This window comes from Triturus cristatus, chromosome 5_1 (assembly GCF_964204655.1).
Source record: "Triturus cristatus chromosome 5_1, aTriCri1.1, whole genome shotgun sequence".
Classification (NCBI taxonomy): domain Eukaryota; kingdom Metazoa; phylum Chordata; class Amphibia; order Caudata; family Salamandridae; genus Triturus; species Triturus cristatus.
In genome coordinates this window covers 138,602,472-138,614,909 of record NC_140587.1, presented here as the reverse complement: position 1 = coordinate 138,614,909, position 12,438 = coordinate 138,602,472, and the positions used below count along the sequence as shown (strand labels likewise).

Here is a 12,438-nt window from a genome sequence, read left to right as displayed (position 1 = left end):
GAGTTACCCTGGTAACAATACTCTGCTAGCACCCAAGTAAAACCTAAATAACCCTCACCCCGCACTGCAAACAGGCTTGTAAAGCATGAGGGTACCCACAATGGTAAACAAGACCACTGACAACAGACAGCAGAAAAGTCCAATCCTGCACCGTGAACAAGGGGAACGATAGCAAAAAGCACTACAGACCCATATGTGTAATGATCAGCATCACTAAAATATGCATTTACATTTATTTTATCTATGTTTTGTCATCTAGCCAAGAAAATGGAAGTATTAAAGTATACCAGGTCAAATGTCACACAAATTCATAAAAAATAATTTACAAACATTGGCCAAATAATCACAATAGTATCCCATATTTTGACCTTATTTATACACTGAGCCCACACGGATCCCGATTTCTAACCCGCACCACACAAGCCAGGAAAACACAAAAATGAAGATGGTAGAAGAGAGTGTAAAAAAAAGAAAAAAGAAAAAGAGGACATACATATTTAAAACTAAATGTTTAAGGTTATATCCTGATTTGAAAGTTAACCTTATTACGAGGCAACCGAAAAAACGGAGGACAAAACAAGAGAGTCATAATAAGAGGTTGTAGTCAGGGAAGCATATCTGGCCTGCCTATGCCATGGCATATGCCCCCATCAGTTCCCCAGTTCTACTCCTGCCCTTTCAAATCAAACTCTTGACCCCCCCCCCCGCAAGAGTACTGCAATGAGCACAGGGGGTAGCAAGATCTTAAAATCCATGTTAGCCAAGTAGGCCTTCCAGGATGCCTCTGCATTACCAGGCGCCTTGGCATCGCGCGAGGACTGCAGCCTGCAGTCTATGCAGCTTTTAGGGAGACAGGATCTCTGTCACTTAAAGCAGTTGACATGGAGAAGGAAGAATAGGGACCATGGAGGTACATTTGAACAGTGAAGGAGAACCACTTACCCATCCTCGCAACCCGTTCTCAGACTGCTGGAAGGGGGACAGAACTTGGGCTTTCCTAGTGCTGCGATGCTATGTGTGGCAGCTCAAGGTGGAGGCTTCTACACATGTTATCCAACAGCGAGGACACACGTTCTTAGCCGTTAATGCCGATAGTAAAGAGGTTGAGAGTGCGCTTCTTTTGCAATTACTATAGTTTATAAATAGGCGAGTTAAGGTCTGTGTGGTAATTAATATAAATCATAAAGCACTGAATAAAGGTTTTTCATAGTTAATACATCTTGTAAAGAGGTTGAGGAGATAATTCCAAAGCAGTTAATAAGCTTGTAACAGGGACCAATTGGGGGCTCTTGGCCTTTCCTGCAGCTTCAAGCTTTAGGAGTACTAAAGGCTTCTTAGCAGTCAATGCAGCTTTTAATGGGGTGGCGGAAGCATCTCCTAGCAGTTACTGCAGCTTGTAACATAAGTATTAGGAAGGCCAATATCAGCTTTAAATGGTTGAGCTATTTGCTTTACCAGTGCTTGTTGGCACAGGCACATGAATACATATGTCGAACTGCAAGCACACACACGGCCTGTAATATTAAAACGTGTTTCCTATTGAAGGAAATCCTTTCCAAGATCTGTCATGAAGGAACATGCATGCGCACGTCACAAGCATGGCAGCCATTTTAACTTCTCATTCTAGCATGGTGGACAGCCCTGTTAGAACAGTAAATAAAGTTGAGTTGTTAAAAAAAAAAAAAGTGTGAAAAAGGATGCAAGTGGCCAGGCAGCAAGTGTCAGCTACTGGGTCGTCTTAAAAAAACAAAAAAACAAAATAAAAAAATATATTTAAAAAAAAATAAAAATGAACACAGGAAGGAAGACAGGGAGCATGGGGAAAATGGGTGACAACAGCACATTGGTCTGAAAACAGAGCACACAGCGTGGAGTTCCGGTAAAAGAGGAAACATGCACTTCTATGGAGTGCTTGAAACAAAAGAAAAAACTGTCCCCCTCGAGCACGCAGTGGAAGGCTACAAATCATCCAGTCAGAACACTGTGAAACCAAAATGTTCCTGAGCAGGGCAAATACAATAATAGGGAGAAAAGCAATTGGATTGAAAGCAGTAAATCGAGATAGAACACAAAGCCGTACATTCAGGAGGCACAGTCCATTCACGTAGATGTTATATATTAGAAACATTGGGTCTCGCCACCAAACAGCGGAAGTTGTCTGAAGCCCAAACCTAAAAAAGAATGGTGAGGAGGGACTTACGAAGCAGTCAACACAGCTTGTCAAGCAAGGGGTTGGGATGGAAGATGGTGCAGTAAATGTTGCTTCCAAAGGAAAGGGGATGGTGAAGTGCATCTGCAGGAGGCGATGCAAGCTGGTTAGTGGCCAGCCTTGTGGGGACTTACAGCACTGGTTTTTCCATGATGCAGATAAATAAACACCTTCAACACAACCCATAAGATGGGCCAGGAGACTGGCATCATGTGGCAGCTTGCCAAAACCACGTCAGTTTGGATGTTGTAGAGCCGGCTCCGCCTTAGTGGCTTAAAAACCAACATTCTGCTAATGCGCTCAGTCAACACCAATCCTCTACCTTTCAACAAGCCAGACACACTGGGGTCCCCATGCAAAACTTGTCGAAAATGTATGCAACTTAGGCATACTATCTGACAAAGACCATGCTTTTCCACCATAAGTATATAGATAAAGCAAAAATATTTTCCATCGCCTCCATCAGATAGGAGGGGTCCTTCACTTCCAACAAGGAAAGCAAATAAATGCCTTAATCTAAGCTGTAGTAATGTCTCATCTATGCAATTTTATGTCATTTCTTCGACCACCATTACTTCTACATACCACTACCTTAATGCCATCACTTCGACCAACAATAATCTCAACCCCCATCCCTTACCTCAAAATACCCATTAATTTTAGTCCATTCCTTCTGAGTCCATAGATAGTTGGTAGTCCGCCAACCTGCGAAAGAACTCCTTCTGGTCCAGTATACACTGAAGACTGGGCAAGGTTAAGTGCATACAATCCATGTATGCTATGCAGGGTAGATCTTCTCTGTTCAAGTCACTGCTCTACAAATGATTTTCTGGAAGCCCCTTGCGTAGTAGCGCTACGCGTAGCTACACAAAGTGCACTATGCACTACGCGAGCTACGCGTAGCTACGCAAACTGCGTAGTGCACTGTGCTAAATGCTGTTTGCGATGCTTGCACAGTGCCGGATGCTTGTCCGCACTGTGCAAGCATCGCAAACAGCATCTTGCGCAGTGCAAACGGTAGTTTTCTGCCGCTCTAGTAGATTTCTACTCGAGCGGCAGCTTTCTCAACGCGGACTGGTCGTTTCTCATCGCAAGCGGCCACGAGCATACGCGACCACTCGCAATGAGAAACCTGATCTCCCCGCGTTGAGAATCTCGCCGGGAGGTTTATTTTCCACACTCGCGATCGGCAACTTGATGTTGCTGATCGCGAACAAGGAAAAAGTCTCGCCGGGATGTCATTTTACTCGCTCGCGGTCGCCAACTTGACGTTGAGGACCGCGAGCAAGCAAAAAATGATCGCGATGCTATGCTACACTACGAGTGTTTGCACAGTGCTACGTGCAATTTGCATAGTGTGAAGTAGCGCAAACTACGGTAGCGTAGTGCTTCGCCCAGGGTTATTTAGGACAATTTCAGCCAGCGGTGTGGCAGGCCAATTCAACCAACCCCGAAAATTCGACAAGCATCCTTCTAGATTGCCATTGGCTTCTAGGAAAGCAAACATGGCTGAGATCAGTTCTATGCTTCTTGGAAGATGCGCCTGTGTCAGGGTAGAAAGGCTGGGTTATGCTAGTCGATAGAAGAGCCGGCAGAGAAGATGCACATGCATTGGCAGATAAGGAGTGACTTTGCTACTAGTTACTTGAAAGGCAAAGTAGTACAGATAATGTACACTCTGCAAAGCTGAGTGTCACGCAGAGAGATAGATGGTAGTCCACAAGTCTTGTCTACACAGAAGACAATATTATCTGGAGAGTCCAGTAGAAGTGAGCAAGCAGACAGAATAGGCGATGGACTACTTCAGCTACACAGATAACCTGAGAGCCCTCAGCTGTGTACCAGGGCCACCCATGTCTACAATAAAGTCCTTGTGTGACTGAGACACTTCACAATGACAGGTCGCTTCAAAAGCGGTCGGTCTCTGAAGTTTGTGGTGGAGTAGGACCTCAAGACGCAAGGCCATTGTTGTGTTGTGTTCAAACCCTTTTGGCCATAAGCACCCATGTTCTCCTAGAGATCTGCATTGAAATGTGGAGCAGTTTCATGCCTCAGCCGACAGACTGGGCTGGAATCCCTATATAAAACCACCGAGTATCTCTTCCTCTAGGGTCCATCAACCGTAAAACTGTTTTAAAATTATCCAGAACCCTAACACTTCACAGGAAAAAGTCCTCTAATTATGGTGGCAAAATAGTTCTACGTTACGCCTATGCTCAAGGAGACAGGGGAAATGTTTACAGTGGCCACTGATACAGGTTATGCATTGATCACTGAAGGGTGGGTTCTCCTCTACAGCGGAGATCAGCCTGGCCTCGATAAGGGCAGATCACCGATTCCTGGTCGCTATCACCAACGGCCATGTTAGGGAAGACCAGGCTGTGCATCAACTAGATTGTAGTAGCCACTATTCCGATACAAAAAGCAAATATACAATATGCGGCAGCAAATTTCCCCTTATTCCCAATCTGCGTCTCTTAAGCAAACAATGGATAAAGTTCTTGCAACTTAATTTAGGGTATGTGGGCATCCATCAAGACCGGTACTCCCAGTAAGGCTACAGACCAGGACACTCTGCAGAAAACTGACGCTGTGGGGCAAATGAATGGCATTAAGTTGCCACTGGCTGAGGGAGTCCAAGTCCTCAGAACATCTCAGCTGTCTTTCACAGTGGACAACATAAAGACTAGGTGGCGCGAATGAGCTAACAGAATGTTCCTGTCCCTCCTGATAAATGGTCACAAAATGATCGGGAGAGGAAGCTCCGGGACACGGCCTGGTAAGTGGGGCTGGGGACGGGTAGTTTTTAGGGGTGGGTTTGGTTTTAGGGCTCAGGATGGAGGGGGGGGGGCAGGGGGGGAGTGCGTTTGTTTTTTGCCAGGGGGCAGGATTTTAGGGCTCAGGGAAGGGGGACTTAGGGTAGTTTTAAGTGCTGGGCCCGGGTTTTAGAGCTCAGGGTGGGGGGGGGGGGGAAGAGGAACAGGCAGTTTTCGGGGGTGGGGGTCAGTTTTAAAGCTCAACGCGGGGGCTGCGGTCTATGTCGTTTTTGGCAGGGGGCAGGGTTTTAGGCCTCAGTGTGGGGGGAAGCAGGGGCCCAGTGTTAGGGCTCAGGGTGAGTAGTCAGGGTAGTTTTAAGAGCTGGGGTAGATTGCACGGCCTGGGTATCAGGTGTTAGGGCGCAGGGCGGGGGTGCAATTGCAATCATTCCTTTACAACAAAAGTCGCTGTAAAGGCATGTGTGGTAGAGGCACGAGTGGTAAAGACGCAGTCGTGGTTCAGACTGCGTATGTTTAAGCATGCATGGTTTAGGCATGCGTGGTTTAGGCATGCGTGATTGTATCATACAAACGTCTCACAAGCCCTGTTGAATATTCCATTGAGACCAGCGATCCAAAGTGATTTGGGTGGCGCTCCGGTGCAGATCACACTGCCTGCATAAAGCTAATGCCAAGAATTGTCCATTAAAGGCTTCTGCCAGTGGTATCTGATCCCAATTGAAATGAACATCTAACAAGCATTTGCAATGCAATAGGTCTCGCGACTGCGAGATTTAGAGCTATTGGCACTGTAAATGACAAGGCCTTTTATTTACGTTTTAAAAACATAAATAAAAGTAATTGTCATTTACAATGCCAATAGCTCAAACTCGCGTAAATGTGAGACCCATTGCATTGCAAATGCTTGTTTGTTGTGAGCCCTGCTGGATGCTCCGCGTTTCATTCATGCAGGGGCAGGGCTCACTTCACACCTCATGCCAGTTCAAGCATCTGCCATTATCGTGCAGATGCGGCGATTAGGATAAGGGAAAGAGTTGCCAGCAAAGGAAAGCTGATCACGGCCACAAACCCTGCCCAGTCTGCTATTTCCCCTTCAGCCCATGGCCCCGCCTCTGGCCTTGAGCTGCACCACGGTTGCACACCCCGAGGGAGTGCGTTTCCCACCTGTAAGTGATACAATGGTACATTTTCAAAAGGACGATGTCCTCCTGGGTGGGCCCCGTCGTAGTTAGAAGGCCGCAAAGCCCTGGGCAACTGCCCATGCCAAGTGCCGGCCCTGCCAGGGATCCTGCGCGGTGGATATCTTGCCCCTTCATCACTTATCTTACATCTCACGTGGACTCAACTGGTATTCAAAATACTCCTGGCCCTCATTCACGTGAGGGGTCTCGTCTGAGTATGACAACACCTTTAGACAGCTGGTCTCCTGCCTCCTAGCCAGGACGCCCCTAGAGCTGCAGCCCCTGCTGGCCACAGAGACACAATCCTCTGAACCTTGTGTCCCTTTGCAACTATGTCCTATTGAACTGTGTACCCGCTGTGTTATCATTTGTCATTGCTGGCAGTCTTGCTGCATTGCTTGCCATCTTTTTGTCCTCTTAGCCCTGATTTAGGTTTTGCTTTGCCGCTTTACTGTTTCTCGTATTCTTACTTTCTTATTGTACTTTGCACTTACCAAAATAAAAACCTTCATTTAAAAAAAGAGAAAAGACTCGGGACAAACATAGGGGGATATTATATTTTCAAAGAGATAGAAATGTTGGGTAATGCTGTCATACTGGAGAATGATCCAATGTGACATTAACAACGCATTGCTATAGTGGAGGTCGGAGTGTGGCAGGGTTGGAGGACACTGAAAGAAGAATAGAGAGAGTTTGAACAAGCGAACGCACAGAATCACAGCAGAGAATTTGGATATCCTTCGCAGCGTCCCAACCCTTTCCTTTATTTAAAATACATTTTCCAGTTTTGAGAGAGCGAGAACGTCAGATGAGGACACTAAATGTCTTGTTACTCCCTATTCTCCCATGAGATATTCGATCAGCCTCGCAGAGATTGTGATTTAATTTTAAACAAAAGTTTTTTTTTTGGCACAACCTCATTTCAGAGACACTCTTGTGTAGCTTACAGCAAGTGAATGCGCTTGGCAGGCTTAACAGCACAGGCTCAGAGTTGTAAGCGCCACCTGCGGTGTAGCATCCCGCCCCAAACCACGCCTACTATTAAAGCAAAATATGCAAATCTACAATGAATGGCGAAACTGCGCTGCAATTTTATCTGTGGAGCACTACAAAAAGTGTCTCTTATGGCTTCATATGAAAGGTCATCAGAAATTTTAAAACATCAGCCCCCTACTTTCCACTAGCAACCAGGGGGATGTATGCTTGGTTTCACTTCTATTAGACTAATACAGAAGATTTCTAAAAAGAAAAACTAACATTGAATAAAGGTGTCCGTAATGTCATTGGATATAAGCTAATACATGTCACTAAAGTCTTCCCACACCAGGAGGCTCCCTTAATGTCGTACCGCCATTTCACTGATAATTGCAGTTCCACTCTTACGTTTGTGGTTTATCTCGTTTTTTTTTGTATTTTCTAATCTGGCCTCTTTAGGCCTGTTCTCAGCTAAAAGAAATGCCCACTGCTGACCCTGACCCGCTCACAGATGCTGCCTGCCCCTACTGTTCTGTTTTCCTCTACCGACCTCCACTCTCCAATTAGAACGTATCGGAGACTGTATACTCCATTTCTGACACACGGCAGAGTCAACACTCAAAGAACAATGAGCAGCAACGATGACTTACGCACTGCTTTGGGCAATAATTTTTCCGGGATCAGTGACGCATTATCTTCCGGTTGGCAAGGTAGTGTGATGGGAGGTAGAGTGCAGGGCGAGGGAACGCCAACCCCAGAACCTGCATATATAAAACAAGTACGAACCCCAGAACCTGCACATATAAAACAAGCATGGCCAAAGCGGACGCGTGTGCACATCTGTCCCGGCAGGCACGCATTGTGCTGAAAGTGCTGCCTCGGCAGAACAAGCGCGCGGTGGGAGCATGTGAGAGCGTGGTGGGAGCGTGTGAGCACGGAGAGGAGACACCATGCGCGTGCACATCGCCTGTCCGTGCCCGCACACGATTTGTCTCCCTTCGCGCACCAAACCCACAACAATAGTCTCTCGCCAAGGCGAAGCAGCGCATGCGCTGCGTTCGCTAGGCGAGACCTAAAAAGTAACAGACTAATGAACATCAGACGAGAAGCCAGACAAACATACAACTCCTTGCCCGATGTTGCTCGATGTTCAGGGCTCTGCGGCTTTCCAGTTACGGTAGCGCCATTTGTACCGTTAGACAGACAAAGTATTCGCCAGCACACAGGTGATCCTGTTATTCTGCGAGGTAGGGTTTCCCCACGGGAAAAAACAGTAACCGCAGATTCGAAGCGGAAGAGTTTAAGACCACCTATTGACGAAGAGGCAACAAAGGAACCCCAGGTGACCAATACAAAAAAGATGTTTTTGTCAGATGCACTTAATTGGAAAACTGTATCCATATGTCTCACAGAAAGATAAGGTCAATGGTAGATTCGTTTTCCAGTCTTCCCTTTCCTTAACTTCACTTCAAGTTGCCAAAATGCAGCCCTGCATTTGATCAGGCACACATTGTGAGCAGGCGTGCATGCACCAAGATCTTAGGAGGAGCCCCTCACATCAACAAGTGAAGGAAGCCTTTATGGAGGAGATGAAGAAGGGTGGCTTCTGTTTCTTGTTGTTTCTCTCTAAACTGTTCTCAGGCTCAAAATAACAAATCTTGATAGCGAAGTGACGTGGGGCCTGCACCAATGAACTTGGCAAAAGGACACATTTAGGACTTGATTTTCTACAATGGGCCAGAATCAAATCAAGCAATACTTGGCCATCAGTACCTTGGCAAACAAGACTCCCAGAACTCTAGTCTGTCCATTCTCTAAAGCTCTGTGAATGTTCCAAAGCAGCCTCTCTGCCCCGGAACAGAAGATGACTTTAGAGGTAAGAACCGTTGCAAACGATTTTACAGTTTCACGGTTTTGTAAATGTTAAGCTCCAATTAACCAGTTCAGTATTCCATTGTTTGAAAGACTGTCCAGAGTTCACACTGGATTTCTGTGCCCAATTGTCATATGTTCAGCTTTCTAATCCAAAACCAATGACAATGGCGGTGCTGGGCTTACCCTTCGCCCAAGGTCATAGTAACCATGGCAGACTGAGTTGGTAAGTTACCAATTGTGCTGAAGAGCTTATCCTATTGGAATACTGGATGTGGTATCCATCGGATCTGAGCAGGCTCATGAATGGACCACCAAAACGGCTACATTCCAAGCAAGGGTGGACTGCAGCAGTTGTCAATCTTGTAAAAAGTCCAGATGGCTGCACAATCAAACTCTTGTAATTGTTTTCGCGGATGTGAACTGGTTGAGTAAAAACTTGTCCTGGGCGAAGGTCATGGAATTTTGCTACGGGGAACTCCGTGAAGTTACAAAAAAACTCCACAAATCCGTGAGCGGCGGAGTGCAGTGCGAACTGCAGTTTGTGCTGGTATTCCTGCCACTCGGGTAGAAATTCTACCAGATCGGCAGCTCGCAAATTTACCGTTCACGAACTTACCGTTCACGATTGCGAGCGGGGAAAAAAAACTCGGCTGCACATCGCGAAGTGGAGTTTCTGCACTCCGCCTGCTCTGTGGAGTGCAGAGTGCAGAAAACTCCGCAAATGGAGCGAAGTTCACCGCCAAGGTCTAGTAAAAACTCACCATAACTCAGATTATACAGAATTCCAATTTGGTGCGAATCCCTCAGTTTAACTACCACACTGCCCATTCCAGTCAGCAAAGTTCGTAACGAAGACTTTTGATTCGACCATGTTTGGTATTCCAGGCAGTGACTGGTTCACGCCTGAAGTACTAGAATGTCATTCACCTAGGTCCTTCCCTTTATTTCACTCAGTGGTGTTAAGTGGTTCAACGCACCCTAGCCAGTCAAGTGCTCAGTCTTCCACATCACGTCCCTATTTCTAGGAACTTGGTCGCATTACACTGGTTCCCTGTAGTGAAACACAAAGTCACAAGGATTACGAAGTCTGACATTGGTAGACACTTGATGGTCAAAAAGTGGAACTCCTTGCCTAAAAACAATTGTTTTGAGCCGCGTCGCTTAACTTTTATGAAACTGCTCATAACCTGGCTATTTAGAAAAGATCCTTCTTTAACCTGGGTGCTTGAGGGCGGTACAAATAATGTAAATACAAAGGCAGGCTTAGAAGATGGAAGTGAGTTTGAAGTTTCTGCAGCTTCAGACATCATACATGGAACAATCTAGTAAGATGAAGAGTCTCAAGTTCAAGTTTAAAATGGGGAGAATTGATATCAGAGTTGCCTTTCTGCTTCTTCAGTGGCAAAGCACGAGAAGGCTGTTCCTCCCCAAGTAATGAGTTAGAACCTGCACAGGTCAGGTACAGATTAAACAAGATCACCATCCGAATCTGATGATGGCATGTTGGGCCAGATTTACAATTATTCTGGTCGAAAAGAATTGATAGCAATTTGACAATACTTTTCTTGCGACCAGAATCTGGTTTTAAAAACCAAATTATGCACAAATAGGTCTGCTTGCAAAATACGGAATCCGAATGGGTCGCAGTTCAACCTAGCTAAATAATATTAATTTGGTTGGTTGCACATTGTGACTCACTCGGATTGGCCGAATTCACAGGGATGGCGGCTTGCAAGTGTCAGCAGACCATCATCCTAGTGACTGCTTATAAAATTTTTTTTTTTTTTTTTTAAAGCTGCTCGTTTTCCTTAAAGGAAATGGTGCTGCTCTAAAAACAAATGTGTTTTTAAAAAAAAGTTTTTTATTTTAGTGAAAGTTTGCAGTAGTCCTCCGGACCACTGCCAACTAACCCAGAAACGCGTACCCTATTCGGGAATAAGTACAAACAGGACACCTTTCCCTTTGCAAATAAGTTACCACCCCTATTTGGATGCCAATTTACTTCATTAGTTTGCGACAGCAAACCATAGATAAATCTGACACCGATTTGACAAACCTCCCTTTCTCGATAATGCATCATTAACTAGTCACAATCCCATTCTAGGAGTTGGTAAAACTTTACCGACTTCTAAAATGGGTTTTGCACATAGCCAAATAGAGTTGTGCTATTGCAAGCTCCGAATAGGCGTGTTTCCAACTACAATAAAGTTTTGCATGTCTGGCCTTTTGTCTGGTATTTGGATAGCCGGATCAACTGTCCAGAAAGAACTGATGCCATGACTGATTTGATGATACTGGGAGCCTGGCTGCCTGGCAGAGGGGTTGTGCTTCTTCTGCTGTAGACAGCAGAGACAGCATTCTCTCTAGTGGAAGGAGACGGTAGAGGTGGTAACAAAGGTGCCATGGAGCAAGAATGCATCATGCATTGTTAAATATCAGTCGTGCTGGTATCTGCACATCCATTGAAAACAAAGTTGCACCATGGCTGACTCTGGAGGGATGAGGACAAGGTGTCAGGAAATTGAAGATTATGTTTATGTTCAAAATAAAGTGAAGAGCCTAAGATGTTAGGAGAAGACGGTCATGAAGGAGATCAGACTCCTCGCATGGACATGTCAAGTGCTCGTTCTAGTTCTGAAGAAACAAAATTGAGATTCTTCAAAACAGTTCACACAATTAGAAATCGTAAAAGATTATCCATAGAGGAAACTTAAGAAACCACCTCTGGCCCCAGCGAAGATTCAGATGGAATGCATTACAAGAACCAACATCCGAAGTTACCAGCTCCGAGACACACGTAGATTTGTTCTTTCTTCTCCCTCCTCATCCATCTTAAGTTTGAACGAGTTCTAATCAGAAGGTAAAGAATCTCCAGGAGGAAGGTCTAGTCTAGTCTCGGGTAATGTAGCGGTGAAAGGGCCCCGGAGGCAGACAACCTTAATCTCTAAAATGAAATATTTGTTGAAGAGTTACCACCTCTTTGAGGGATTTGGCTCTGGCCCTGTTCTGTATTTCAAGGCAGGTGAACCTCTTGGTGGTACCATTCAAACCACATCTGGCTTGAAGGGTCATTCAGTTCCCTTACGGGCATCCTACATGCTGCAGCTCATCCAGGGCCTGAAGAAATATGATCACATCATTCCCATTCTGATGGAACTCCATTGGCTTCTCTTGCAGCTGGTTTTGAAGATGGTACGGGCTGGCATCATTTACAAAGCCATCACGACCAGCACCCCCACTTACTCTGCAAACAAGCTCACCATCCATGGTGGCTCTCAGCACAACCACTGCCATCACACCATCAGACTGCAGACTGAGAAGTGTTCAAAATGAAAAACAAGACAGCAGGCCTTTTCCATCTATACTGCCGGGATCTGAACTGCTTCCTTCTATCCATCAGGACTGCCCCAACACTGCTCCA

At 45.7% G+C, this 12,438-nt stretch overlaps 1 protein-coding gene across 3 annotated transcripts in view; it reads right to left on the bottom strand.

Moving 5' to 3' along the window:
* NRBP2 (nuclear receptor binding protein 2) overlaps positions 1-12,438 on the bottom strand; it is a 345,299-nt gene that overhangs the window by 108,781 nt on the left and 224,080 nt on the right. The gene's annotated exons all lie outside the window — the stretch shown is intronic.